At 35.7% G+C, this 12,611-nt stretch overlaps 1 pseudogene; it reads left to right on the top strand.

Annotated features, from left to right (window-relative positions):
- Nucleotides 1-4,223: 4,223 nt before the first annotated feature.
- On the top strand, nt 4,224-4,904 carry LOC119627640 (meiotic nuclear division protein 1 homolog pseudogene; annotated as a pseudogene).
- Nucleotides 4,905-12,611: the final 7,707 nt, after the last annotated feature.

The following is a 12,611-nucleotide window of genomic DNA, read 5'->3' as shown; positions in this document are numbered from 1 at the left end:
TTTTGCCCATTCAGTATGATATTGGCTGTGGTCTGTCATAAATAGCTCTTATTATTTTGAGATACGTCCCATCAATACCTAGTTTATTAGGGTTTTTAGCATGAAGGGCTGTTGAATTTTGTCAAAGGACTTTTCTGCATCTATTGAGATAATCATGTTTTTTTGGTCTTTGGTTCTGTTTATATGATGGGTTACATTTATTAATTTGCGTCTGTGGAACCGCCTTGCATCCCAGGGATGAAGCCCACTTGATCATGGTGGGTAAGTTTTTTGATGTGCTGCTGGATTCGGTTTGCCAGTATTTTATTGACGATTTTTACATCGATGTTCATCAGGGATATTGGTCTAAAATTCTCTTTTTTTGTTGTGTCTCTGCCAGGCTTTGGTATCAGGATGATGCTGGCCTCATAAAATGAGTTAGGGAGGATTCCCTCTTTTTCTATTGATTGGAATAATTTCAGAAGGAATGGTACCAGTTCCTCTTTGTACCTCTGGTAGAAATTGGCTGTGAATCTGTCTGGTCCTGGACTTTTTTTTGGTTGGTAGGCTATTAATTATTGTCTCAATTTCAGAGCCTGTTATTCATCTATTCAGGGATTCACCTTCTTCCTGGTTTACTCTTGGGAGGGTATATGTGTCCAGGAATTTATCCATTTCTTCTAGATTTTGTAGTTTATTTGCGTAGAGGTGTTTATAGCTAGGTTGTACTTCTGTGGGATCAGTGGTGATATCCCCTTTATCATTTTTTATTGTGTCTTCTTGATACTTCTCCCTTTTCTTCTGTATTAGTCTTGCTAGCAGTTTATCAATTTTGTTGATCTTTTCAAAAAACCAGCTCCTGGATTCATTGATTTTTTGAAGGGTATTTTGTGTCTCTATCTCCTTCAGTTGTGCTCTAATCTTAATTATTTCTTGTCTTCTGCTAGCTTTTGAATGTGTTTGCTCTTGCTTCTCTAGTTCTTTTAATTCTGATGTTAGCATGTCAATTTTAGATCTTTCCTGCTTTCTTTTGTGGGCATTTAGTGCTATAAATTTCCCTCTACACACTGCTTTAAATGTGTCCCAGAGATTCTGCTATGTTGTGTTTTTGTTCTCATTGGTTTCAAAGAACATCTTTATTTCTGCCTTCATTTCTTTATGTACCCAGTAGTCATTTCAGGAGCAGGTTGTTTAGATTCCACGTAGTTGAGTGGTTTTGCATGAGTTTCTTAATCCTGAGTTCTAGTTTGATTGCACTGTGGTCTGAGAGACAGTTTGTTATAATTTCTGTTCTTTTACATTTGCTGAGGAGTGCTTTACTTCCAACTAAGTGGTCAATTTTGGAATAAGTGCGATGTGGTGCTGAGAAGAATGTATATTCTGTTGATTTGGGGTGAGGAGTTCTGTTTCTTCCTTAAGTGCTTGATAGAACTCTACAGTGAATTCATTCAGGCTTTGAGTGTTTTTTCTGAAAAGGTTTTTCCTACAAATTAAATTTTATTTATAGATGTGGGCTTATTCAGGTTATTTATTTCTTCTTGAATTAACTCTTACAGTTTGTGTCTGTCAAAGGATTCGCCCATTTCATCTAAGTTGTCAAGTTTATAGTCATAAAGGTGTTCATAATATTCCCTTGTTATTCCTGTAATATCTGTAGTAATACCTGTAATGTCTGTAATGCTTTAACTTCTCTGATTTATTGACACTGATGATTTTGAGTGTTCTCTCTTTTTTTCCTGATCGGTTTGGCTAGAAGTTTGTTTATTTCATTAATCTTCTTAAAATACCAGCTTATAGTAGTAGTCTTGATTTCCATTGTTCCTTCTACTTTCTTACTTTATTGACATTTAGTCTAATTTTTATTATTTCCTTTCTACTGCCTACCTGGTTTTTTTTTTCTTTTTTTTTTTTTTTGAGACGGAGTCTCGCCCTGTCTCCCAGGCTGGAGTGCAGTGGCATGATCTTGGCTCACTGCAACCTCCACCTCCCAGGTTCACGCCCCTCCTGCCTCAGCCTCCACAGTAGCTGGGACTACAGGCACCCACCACCATGCCCGGCTAATTTTTTTGGTTTTTGTTTTTTGTTTTTTATATTTTTAGCAGAGACAGGGTTTCACCGTGTTACCCAGGACAGTCTTGATCTCCTGACCTCATGATCCGCCTGTCTCAGCCTCCCAAAGTGCTGGGATTACACAAGTGAGCCACCACGCCAGGCCACCTTGGGTTTTATTTGCTCTTCTTTTACTAGTTTCTTAAAGTGACTTGGTCAGTCCTTGTTTTCATTTTCCTTTGTAGGCATTTAGTCCTATAAAAACTCCCTCAACAGGCCGGGCATGGTGGCTCACGCCTGTAATGCCAGCACTTTGGGAGGCTGAGGTGGGCGGATCACCTGAGGTCGGGAGTTCAAGACCAACCGAACCAACAGGGAGAAACCCAATAAAAATACAAAATTAGTCGGGCATGGTGGTGCATGCCTGTAATCCCAGCTACTCAGGAGGCTGAGGCAGAAGAATCGCTTGAATCCAGGAGGCGAAGGTTGCAGTGAGCCGAGATCATGCCATTGCACTCCAGCCTGGGCAACAAGAAACACCACCTCAAAAAAAATAAACACATAAAAATAAAATTCTCTCAACATACTTTAGTTTCTTTTTACAAATATTGATGTATTTTACAAATATTTTACAAATATTGTTGTATTTTCATATTCCTTCTGTTCAAAATACTTTCTGATTTCATCTTTTATTCTTCTTTGGCCCATGTGTTTAGAAGGCTGTTTTATAGTTTCCAAATATTGGAAGATTTTTATAACATTTTAAATTTATTTTTTCTTAACTTCCTATACTATACCAATGTATAGATAACATTCTGTTATTGATTTCAAATTATTTTCACTGCAATCAAAGACTATACTTTCTATAACTTAATGTATCTAATCTTTTTGAACTTTGTTCAATGGAGTAAAATACAATCAATCTTGGTCAATGTTCCATGTACACTTAAAAAGGAATGTATATTCTGATATCCTTGGGAAAAGTAGCTTATAATTGTTAATTAGGTTATATATTAGTAGATAGTGTTGTTTAATGCTTCTAAATGATTACTGATTTTCTGTCTACTTATCAATTTTCGAGACAAGCATATTAAAATCTCCAACCACAGTTGTGAGCATGCTTATTTCTCCTTGCAGTTCTATTAGATTTGCTTTGTGTATTGTGAAGCTCTCTTATTAGGTGCGTAAATATGCTGTTTCTTCTTGATAAACTGATCTTATCATTATGAAATGATCCTCTTTATTCTTGATAATTATCTTTGCTGTGAAACATACTTCTTTATTAATAAAACCATTCCAGATTTCTTTTGCTTAGTGTTAACATGACATGTCTTTCTATACTTTTACTTTAAACCTATTTGTCTTTTTAAATGTAATGTGGGTTTCTTCCAGGCAACATATAGTAGCTACTAGTCTTTTTTTAACCAATCTGATAATCACTCCATTTTATTGGGAGGGGACACTGTTCTTTAATTGTTCTTTAAAAAAAAAAAAAAAAGGTAGATTGTATTGTTTAATGCTTCGAAATTTTTGTTGATTTAAAAGAGGGTCTCACTCTGACACCCAGGCTGGAATGCAGCGGTGCAATCATAGCCCACAGCATCCTCAAACTCCTGGGTTCAAGCTAACCTCCCACCTCAGCCTCCCAAGAAGTTGGGACTACAGGCACGCATCATCACGCCTGGCTTTTTTTTTTTTTTTTTTTTGAGAGGCAAGGTCTCAGTATGTTGCCCAGTCTGTTGGAGGGGATACTGTTCATATCATTTATGTTTACTGTGATTATTAGCATCATCTGCTTTACATCTACCATCTGGCCTTTTGTTTTCTATTTTTCTCATTTTTGTTTCCTTTTTTCTCTTTTTCTGCCTTATTTTGTATCAAGTTTTCCTTATGATTCTCTTTTCCTCCTTTGTTGATTTGCTAGTTATAACTTTTTTGCGTGTATTTTAGTGGTTACTTTAGTGTTTATAGTATCTTTAACTTACCACAGCTTACCTTCAAGTGATTTTATACCACTTCATGAGTAACATAAAAACCTGACAATATTATTTATCCCCTCGAGGCTTTTGTGTTTTTATTGTCATACATCTATGTATGTCATAAACTTCATAATGCATTATCATTTTGCTTTAAAGACAAGTTGATTGAATTATCTTCCAGGTCAATTTAGGTGATAATAATAATTTTTACAGGCCCAGCCAGCGGAATCCCCGGCGCCCGCGCCATGTCAAAGAAAAAAGGACTGAGTGCAGAAGAAAAGAGAACTCGCATGATGGAAATATTTTTTGAAACAAAAGATGTGTTTCAATTAAAAGACTTGGAGAAGATTGCTGCCAAAGAGAAAGGCATTACTGCTATGTCAGTAAAAGAAGTCCTTCAGAGTTAGTTGATGATGGTATGGTTGACTGTGAGAGGATCGGAACTTCTAATTATTATTGGACTTTTCCAAGTAAAGCTCTTCATGCAAGGAAACGTAAATTGGAGGTTCTGGAATCTCAGGCCAAGCAAATAAAGTAGCCAAAGAAGCTGCTAACAGATGGACTGATAACATATTTGCAATAAAATCTTGGGCCAAAAGAAAATTTGGGTTTGAAGAAAATAAAATTGATAAAACTTTTGGAATTCCAGAAGACTTGGACTACATAGACTAAAATATTCCATGGTGGTGAAGGATCTACAAGTTTGTGAATATGTAAATTTTAAACTATTATCTAACTAAGTGTACTGAATTGTCATTTGCCTGTAACTGTATTTATCATTTTATTAATGTTAAATAAAGTGTAAAATGCAGATGTTCTTCACCCCTTTTTGTAGATCAAAAGCAGGATGATAACCATATCCCCCCAGTGCTCATCAGAGTAGGACAATACAAATAAAGCCATCCATCTCAGTCCAAAAAATAATAATAATCATAATAATAATAATAATAATAATTTTTACATTTACCCACTTAGTTACCATTTTTACTTGAAAGGCTTCCTGTAATATTTCTTATAAAGCAGATACACTGGTGGCAAAATCTTCCAGGTTTCTTGTGTTCAGAAGACTTTATTTCACCTTTGCTTCTGAAAGATGCTTTGGCTAGGTAAGAATGCTAGGTTGGCAAGGCTTTTATGTTTGTTTTTCTATCAGTACTTTAAAGACACTGCTTTTTTGTTTTGCAGTTTGCGTTGTTCCCAGTAAGAAATCTATTTTCATCCCTATTTTTTTTTCCTGTGTATATCATGGTATTTTTTGACTGGCTTCTTTTAACATGTTTCTTTTTGTTACTAATTTTAAGCAATGTCTTGGGGTAGTATTTCTTTTCTTTTTCTTTTTTGAAACAGTGTATTGCTCTGTTGCCCAGGCTAGAGTGCAGTGACACAAGTACAGCATCACTGCAGTCTCAACTTTCCAAGTTCAAGCAATCCTCCCACCTCAGCCTCCTAAGTAGCTGGCTAATTTTTAGTTTTTTAATTTTTGTAGAGACAGGCTACTGCTATGTTGCCCAGGCTGGTCTTGACTCCTGGGCTCAAGTGATCCTCCTGTTTTGGCCTCCCAAAGTGCTGGGATTGCGGGTGTGAGCCACTGCACTCAGCTTAGTATTCTTCATATTTCTGGTCGTTGGTTTCTTTATCTTCTTGCTACTATGGCTTTAGAATGTCCGTCAAATTATGTATTTAAAAAATGGTGGCAAAAAAAAAAATGGTGGTTACTATTTCTTCAAATATTTTTTGTCCCGCCTCACTTTTTGGAATTTCAAATATATATCTATAATCTATCTATTATCTACCTATCTTATCTATCTATCTATCTATCTATCTATCTATCTATCTACATACACACACAAGCGCGCACGCACACACACACACACACAAATCCAACACCAAAAAAGGTAAAAGTCACAAAGCTTGACATCCGATTAAAAATTACCACACATGCAAAATGGGACAATTTTACCCATAACTAGTGGTAGACAGAAAATATATAAAACTTCTTAAAATATCCCCACAGCTCAATGATGTACTCTTCTTTAGTATTTTTTCTGTGTTTCATTTTGCATAGTTGCATATTGCTGCGTCTTTGATTTCACTAATATATTTTCTTTCACAATTTGCCACTACTCCCATCCAGTTTATTTCAGACACTGTGGTTCTCATTTTTAAACATTTTATTTGCATTTTAATATCATCCATGTCTACTAACATGGTCAATCTTTCCTCTAGTTTCTTGAACATTTAGAATACAGTTATAAAAACTGTTTTAATGTCCTCATCTACTAATTATGTTCTCATCTACAACAATCATGGGTAGAAATTTCCTGGGTTTTGCATGTCTGGTAATTTTTCATTGGATGTCAAAACATTGTGGATTTTACCTTATTGGTGCTAGGTATTTTTTATATTCCTACATATATTCTGAAGCTTTGTTCTGAGACATAAATTAGTTGAAAACAGTCTCATCTTTTGGAGTCTTGCTCCACTGCAACAATTACATATAAAAGACATGAACGATAAGTGTCTATCAAGTTGGAGGTCTGGGCAAGTTCAGTGTGCTCTAGAGGAAGAAGATAACTTCTACAAAGTTTCAGGAGTTGCTATATATGAGTTATATTTTAGGGATCCAGTGGTTCAGGAGCATCCAGGGATTTGTCTGCCCAAGTAAAGAATAAATTATTACATCTTATACCTTACTCCACAAAGAACGAAGTGCAACACCTGGTCGGCCTCTCTGAGTTCTGGACACTATATATTTTTTATTTGTGAGTTCTACTCCTAGCCATATGCCATACACCAGGGGCCACAAAAGACTAGCATCTTTGAGTGGGGACTAGAGCACAGAAGGAAAGTGTAGAAGGCCCAAGACGCAGTGTAAACAGCTCTGCTCCTTGGGATTTTTTAGCCAGGAGAACATTAGGAAGTATTATGGTTAAAAAAAAAAAAAAAATACTGTATCGTGTTTATGACAAGCCCCAAAGTGAAAAAATTACAATGAAGACCCTTAACTTCCTAGATCAGGATCATACCATCTAAAGCAAGTAATTACATGTCTTTTAGGGGGAAAAATATCCCGGCATGCTTCTAGGCCCTGGTAGGGGGCCTGTACATCCCAGGATCATACCAGTGGCTCGGTTTCTGACCAATAACTATATGGGGTATCCCTTATGAACAGCTGCATCTCATAATCAATGAAGTCCTAAATGAAATCAAGTAGGAAAGTTGTTAATGACAATCAAGTTGTAGAAAGTTTTTTGGAGATGCACAAAAAATGTGACTTTTACTACTTGGAAAGAGGATTCTATGAAAAGAATCAATGTTTACATTACATTAATTTAAGCTTTTTGATAAAGATTTCCATGGAAAGGCAAAGGTCCTAATATTCCAGACTGATGATGAAGCACTGATTATGTGTTAGAACCTATGCAAGGACTTGGCTTCTATTATCCCACTGAATCCATAAAACAAACCTACGAGGAAATCATCATTACTACTCTTTTGAAGATGGAGAAGTTGATGCTAAAAGAAAATAAGCAGCTTACCTAAATAAGCACAGAATGTTGAGAAGAAATCTCTGTCTGCCTTCAAAATAAAGTTTTACCACATACCTTTCTGTTTATAATGCAAGAATGATTACAATATTGTATAATTTTTATTAGTTGACTTTGCGACGTAATAAATTATATATATATATTTAAAACACACATACACACACATGCACACACAGTTTACTTGGGGAAAGAGAATATTTTGTTGCATTCTAAGGCTTTCCCGTTCTCCCTCCACCCTTCACTTTCCTCTAGTCATCCTAACAACTTCTGTAGATTAATCTTACAAATGTCTTTTAAAATAAACATCATGGCTTCTTTATCTGTGTACTTCCTATGAAACTCACAGCTGCCATGCATGATTTGTTTAATGGGTATTTCTAGAGCAAAATTAAAGATTCTAGAAAACAAAGTCATCATATCTACATTATTATGGGATTTTAAAACTGAACATTTCTTTATAGACTTACTCCAGCTCTAAGTTAATGTGAACTGATTTGCTGAAGATCACAGAGCCAGGGAGTGGCCAAACTAATTCTGTAAACAAATTTTAACAATGACCTACTATGTGACAAGGACTAGGATTATAATGATCTTCTATTACCCAATTTAGTGCTGTTTTCAATATACCTAAAAACTAGTTTTCAATTACTCTGACTAAAACATAAACCCCATGAGAGAAGGATTTTGTTCTGTTCGGTTCTGTAACACCAGCAAATTGAGCAATACCTGGAAATTAAATATTTGATGAATTATTTGAAGAATAAGTTAATGAACCATCGATTTTCAGACTATGTAAACATCTTTTGATGATTTACAAGTTACTTAAGAATCTTGCCAGATTATCTTCAAGGATTTTAGAATTCCAATCACACATGTTTCTCTTTCTCATTAAAGTGGCATATATATGGGAATAAGTGTTTCAGCTATGTATGCTTTATGATTGCATTCAACATAAGCAAGAGTTTATTCTTTCCTTTAAAAAAAAAAATTGTGTTTGGAGTGAATTTTTTGTGTTTTCTTCCGTTGTTTGGGTACCATGCAGACACTGCCGGAATCTATAATTGGCCCAGCTATCATTGAGCCCTCACTTACCCAATGGAACATCAGCTTTATAAAAGCGGGTTTGCTTTTCATGTTCACAGTAGTGTATTGAGTTTTATAAAATGAGGCTCTTGCAAGCCATTATCAATGAGACATAATAAAAGGCTAGTAGGAAGCAGGTTTGCATTGCTTCTTTTTAGGGCTTTTTACAAAGGTATACTTGGGAATGCTGTTTTTCAAAATCCTGTCCTGACAAGTTAAGTACTAGCAGTTCTTTGTTAAAAGAAAAATCTTTCATCTTTTTTTTTCTTCTTTTTCTATTTAGGAAGGTTTCCTTCCTCTGACATAGCTTCCTTTGGTCTGCAATATGCCTATACTATGGCGGGCAGAAATTCACAGATTCTCTCCCCACCACTACCCTTTATTTTGAGCATAGGAAAATTTTAACTGTATATCTTGCTTGAATGTGAAAAGTAGACACATTCTTCATGTTTCAATAATATTTATTCATTACCCACAAATATTCTCTGGGTGCCTAACATAGCTAAAATAATGACTTGTCTCTTATGATTAAACTATATATACTTGAAATGACTTTTACTGCCTGCATACTACATTCAAAACCCTGAGTAAGCCCTGTACTGACATTACATAATTTAATATTCAGAACACCCCCCAAAAACAGGCATTAAAAAGAATATGTTTTTAACATTTTAATCACAAAAATGATATTAGTGAGGTCTATATATACACTGTAGAAAGATTTGATCATTTTTGTGATATCGACTGAATCTTTCTACAGTGTGTACCTAGACCAACACATCAAATTGTACCCCATAAATATACACATTATTATACATCAATTTAAAAATTTTTTATAAGATAAATGAGTTTTGGTAAAATTAAATAGCTTTCCAAAGGTCACATAGATGGAAGACCACAGACTCTGATTTCAAGCTTATCTTTTTGCCCACAATCCTTATGCTGTTTCAATGATAACAGATATTCAAACTTGAGAACTCCAAAAAGGTACATACAGATACTACAGGTCTGCAACCTCCAATGCAAGTACTATGGCATAACATACTACAGGAAAAACATAAGGAAAATTTATAAATCGAATTTAATTAACTAAATTAAACAAAATATATAAACAAAATAGATTATAAAATAAATGAAATATAAATTTTAAATTAGTTTAAGATTTAAAATACATTATACATTTATAAATTATTAAGATGTTGAAAATGTTAAATTGCTCCTTAGGTCATTAAGTCTCTTGGCTTTGGTGATTTATAAAGCTATCAGTAAAGTAGATTTAGGCAGGTGTAGTGTCTCACACCTGTAATCCCAGCACTTCAGGATGCCAAAGCAGGAGGATCACTTGAGCCCAGGAGTTTGAAACCAGCCTAGGCAATAGAGTGAGACCGTGTCTCAACCAAAAAAATAAAAACTTAGCAAGGCATAGTGTTCCGACCATAGTCACAGTCAGTCAAGAAGCTGAGGCAGGAGGATGGCTTGAGCCGAAAAGTTTGAGGTTGCACTGAGCTATGATCACGCCTCTGCACTCCAGCCCGGGCAACAAAGCAAGACTCTCTCTTAAAAGATAAAAAATAAAAATAAAGTAGATTTAATGTGGTAGACAAGATTTTAGGTGCGCCGAAAAGAAAGAGAATCTTCCTTTGAAATTATATCCAAGCAACCTCCAGGCCCCAGTCTTCTAGTCTGAAAAAGCAGGCTCCATCAGTGGTTTTCAAACTGGGTACCTCAGAGCCCTGCTTTCTATAGAGGTACCCCAGAGGCCCAGGAGAAAAGCAAGTGACACAGCACTGCTCCTAGGACTCCCATCTCATCCACCCACCCGACAACACACCTTCTAACAGAATGCTGCTTTTCTGTCAGTTATATATCTTGGATTTCTAGTCAAGGTTATCTTTAAAGAAAATATTCCAACTTTTACAATAAATGTTTAAAATCAAGTTTGATAGCCACGTGACCTTAATTTTTAGAGTCAGAATTCAGTGATTGTAAAGGTTGATGTAAGTAGTAGTGTGTCTAGAGTAGAAATTACAAGTGCATATGCTTTCTGGAGCCAGATGTGATGAATAATTTTGTCTGAAAAAAAAAAAACTGGTTTGAGACATATAGGTAATGTTAATTTGTGGCAACTTAAGAGGGCAGGTCTGATAAAGAAAATGTAGTAAATATATATATACACAATGAAATATATTCAGACATAAAAAAGAATGAAATTATGTCTTTTACAGCAACATGGATGGAAATGGAGGTCGTTATCTTAAGTAAAACAACTTAGAAAGTAAAATCCTGCATGCTGTAACTTAGGACTGGAATCTAAATAATGTGTGCATGTAGATATAGAGAATGAAATAATAGATATTGGAGACTTGGAAAGGTAGGAGAGTGGGAGGGAGGTGAGGGATGACAAATTAGTTAATGGGCACAATGTACATTATTTGGGTGATGATTGCACCAAAACCCAGACTTCACAACTATTCAATGTATCAGGGTAACAAAAACACACTTGTACCTCTTAAATTTATACAAATTTTTAAAAAGGAAAAAAAAAAAAAGAGTGTCAGTCCTACTTAAATATTTAAACTCTACATATTTGTCTTTAACACTGTGCTTACAAACAAGTCTACAGCTCCAAACACGTGACTCTCAGTCTACAAATCACTAGAATGAGAAACTCCATCCAGCAAGAACTCTTGAGTTATAGAAATTGTAAGGGGAGAATTATGTCCACATTATCATCATCTAGTTTTGCATAGGCATCATTATTGTTTCATTCAAAAAGGACCCAATGGAGACTAAATGCAACTATGGTTTGTGAATCTTGTATCCCACTAGCCACATTGGGGATGATGAGAATATTGATCAAACACAAACACATAAGCAACTGATTACCCTTCATTTGTCCTCAATTTCCTGACATGTAAAAATGGTCTCTAAGGAATCCTAGCTCTACCACTACCATCGTCCTGCCTGTGGTATCTTTTCCCCCAGCTGTGATCCTAGGTGGGTTATTTTCAAGTAACACATCACAAATTCTCCACACTGTCTTTTGCTAGGAATAAAATGTGTGCGTGAGTGTATACACACATACACACACACATACAGGCATGATGTGGATATGGGGAAACTTAATCCCTGCTGTTCATTGTTCACTGCATCAAAGGGAGGCTGCCAGACACTTCTCTGTGAATGCACTAGTCTCAGAGCAGGGTCAAGAAGAGCCTTCTTCCTCTGGCTCCCAGCATTAGCTGTCTTATGTTTGACACCTCGTGCTGAGATGCCTTACTTGGTTGGAAGCTCAGCACTAACTCAGCTCAGTCTGATGAGGCACTTGGAAGAACCAAGTTGAGGCTGTCTTGAAACTGCAAAAAGAGCCAGAGGGTCAGTGTAGTCCGTTTGTAAAGAATCAACCTGGCTAATGAAGGGGCCAGAAAAGTCCAACTCACTGGTGTAAGGCTGTCTTTTGATCCTACAGGAGAAAGGAATTAATACTTTTATTTCACAGTAAATCTGCTTAGTAACACTGAATCATTTTTTTTGTCCATTCTATTGTATTTTACACCTTGGCACAACAGAAGTTTCTACAGAGCACAAGAGGAGGAGTAGGATTCTCCCAGGATAATAAAATGCAATGGCCTCGAAGGAATTAGGGAAATTGCAAGCAAAGGTATAGATACGGGAGTATGAAACATAAGTTTTAGAAAAGTACACGTGGAAAGAGTCAGAAAATATGTCACTGATCACTGCATTTTCCTACAACATGCTGATACTTATAACACACAGTTATAGATTCAGTTGGATAATGCAAGTAAAGTATTTCGCACAGTTCTCGGTACATATGAAGTGCTTAGTAAACGTTGGTTATAATTTGTTGTCAATGTTATTGTTGGAGAGAAAGGTTTTCACAATGCACTAGTAAATTCAGTGTTTATAAAGCTTATTAGGTGACTATGCAGAGTGCTTTACATATATTAATCCA

The sequence above is a fragment of the Chlorocebus sabaeus genome, chromosome 5 (assembly GCF_047675955.1).
Source record: "Chlorocebus sabaeus isolate Y175 chromosome 5, mChlSab1.0.hap1, whole genome shotgun sequence".
Lineage (NCBI taxonomy): Eukaryota > Metazoa > Chordata > Mammalia > Primates > Cercopithecidae > Chlorocebus > Chlorocebus sabaeus.
Note: the sequence above shows the minus strand (reverse complement) of the source record. Positions and strands in the feature narration are given on the sequence as shown.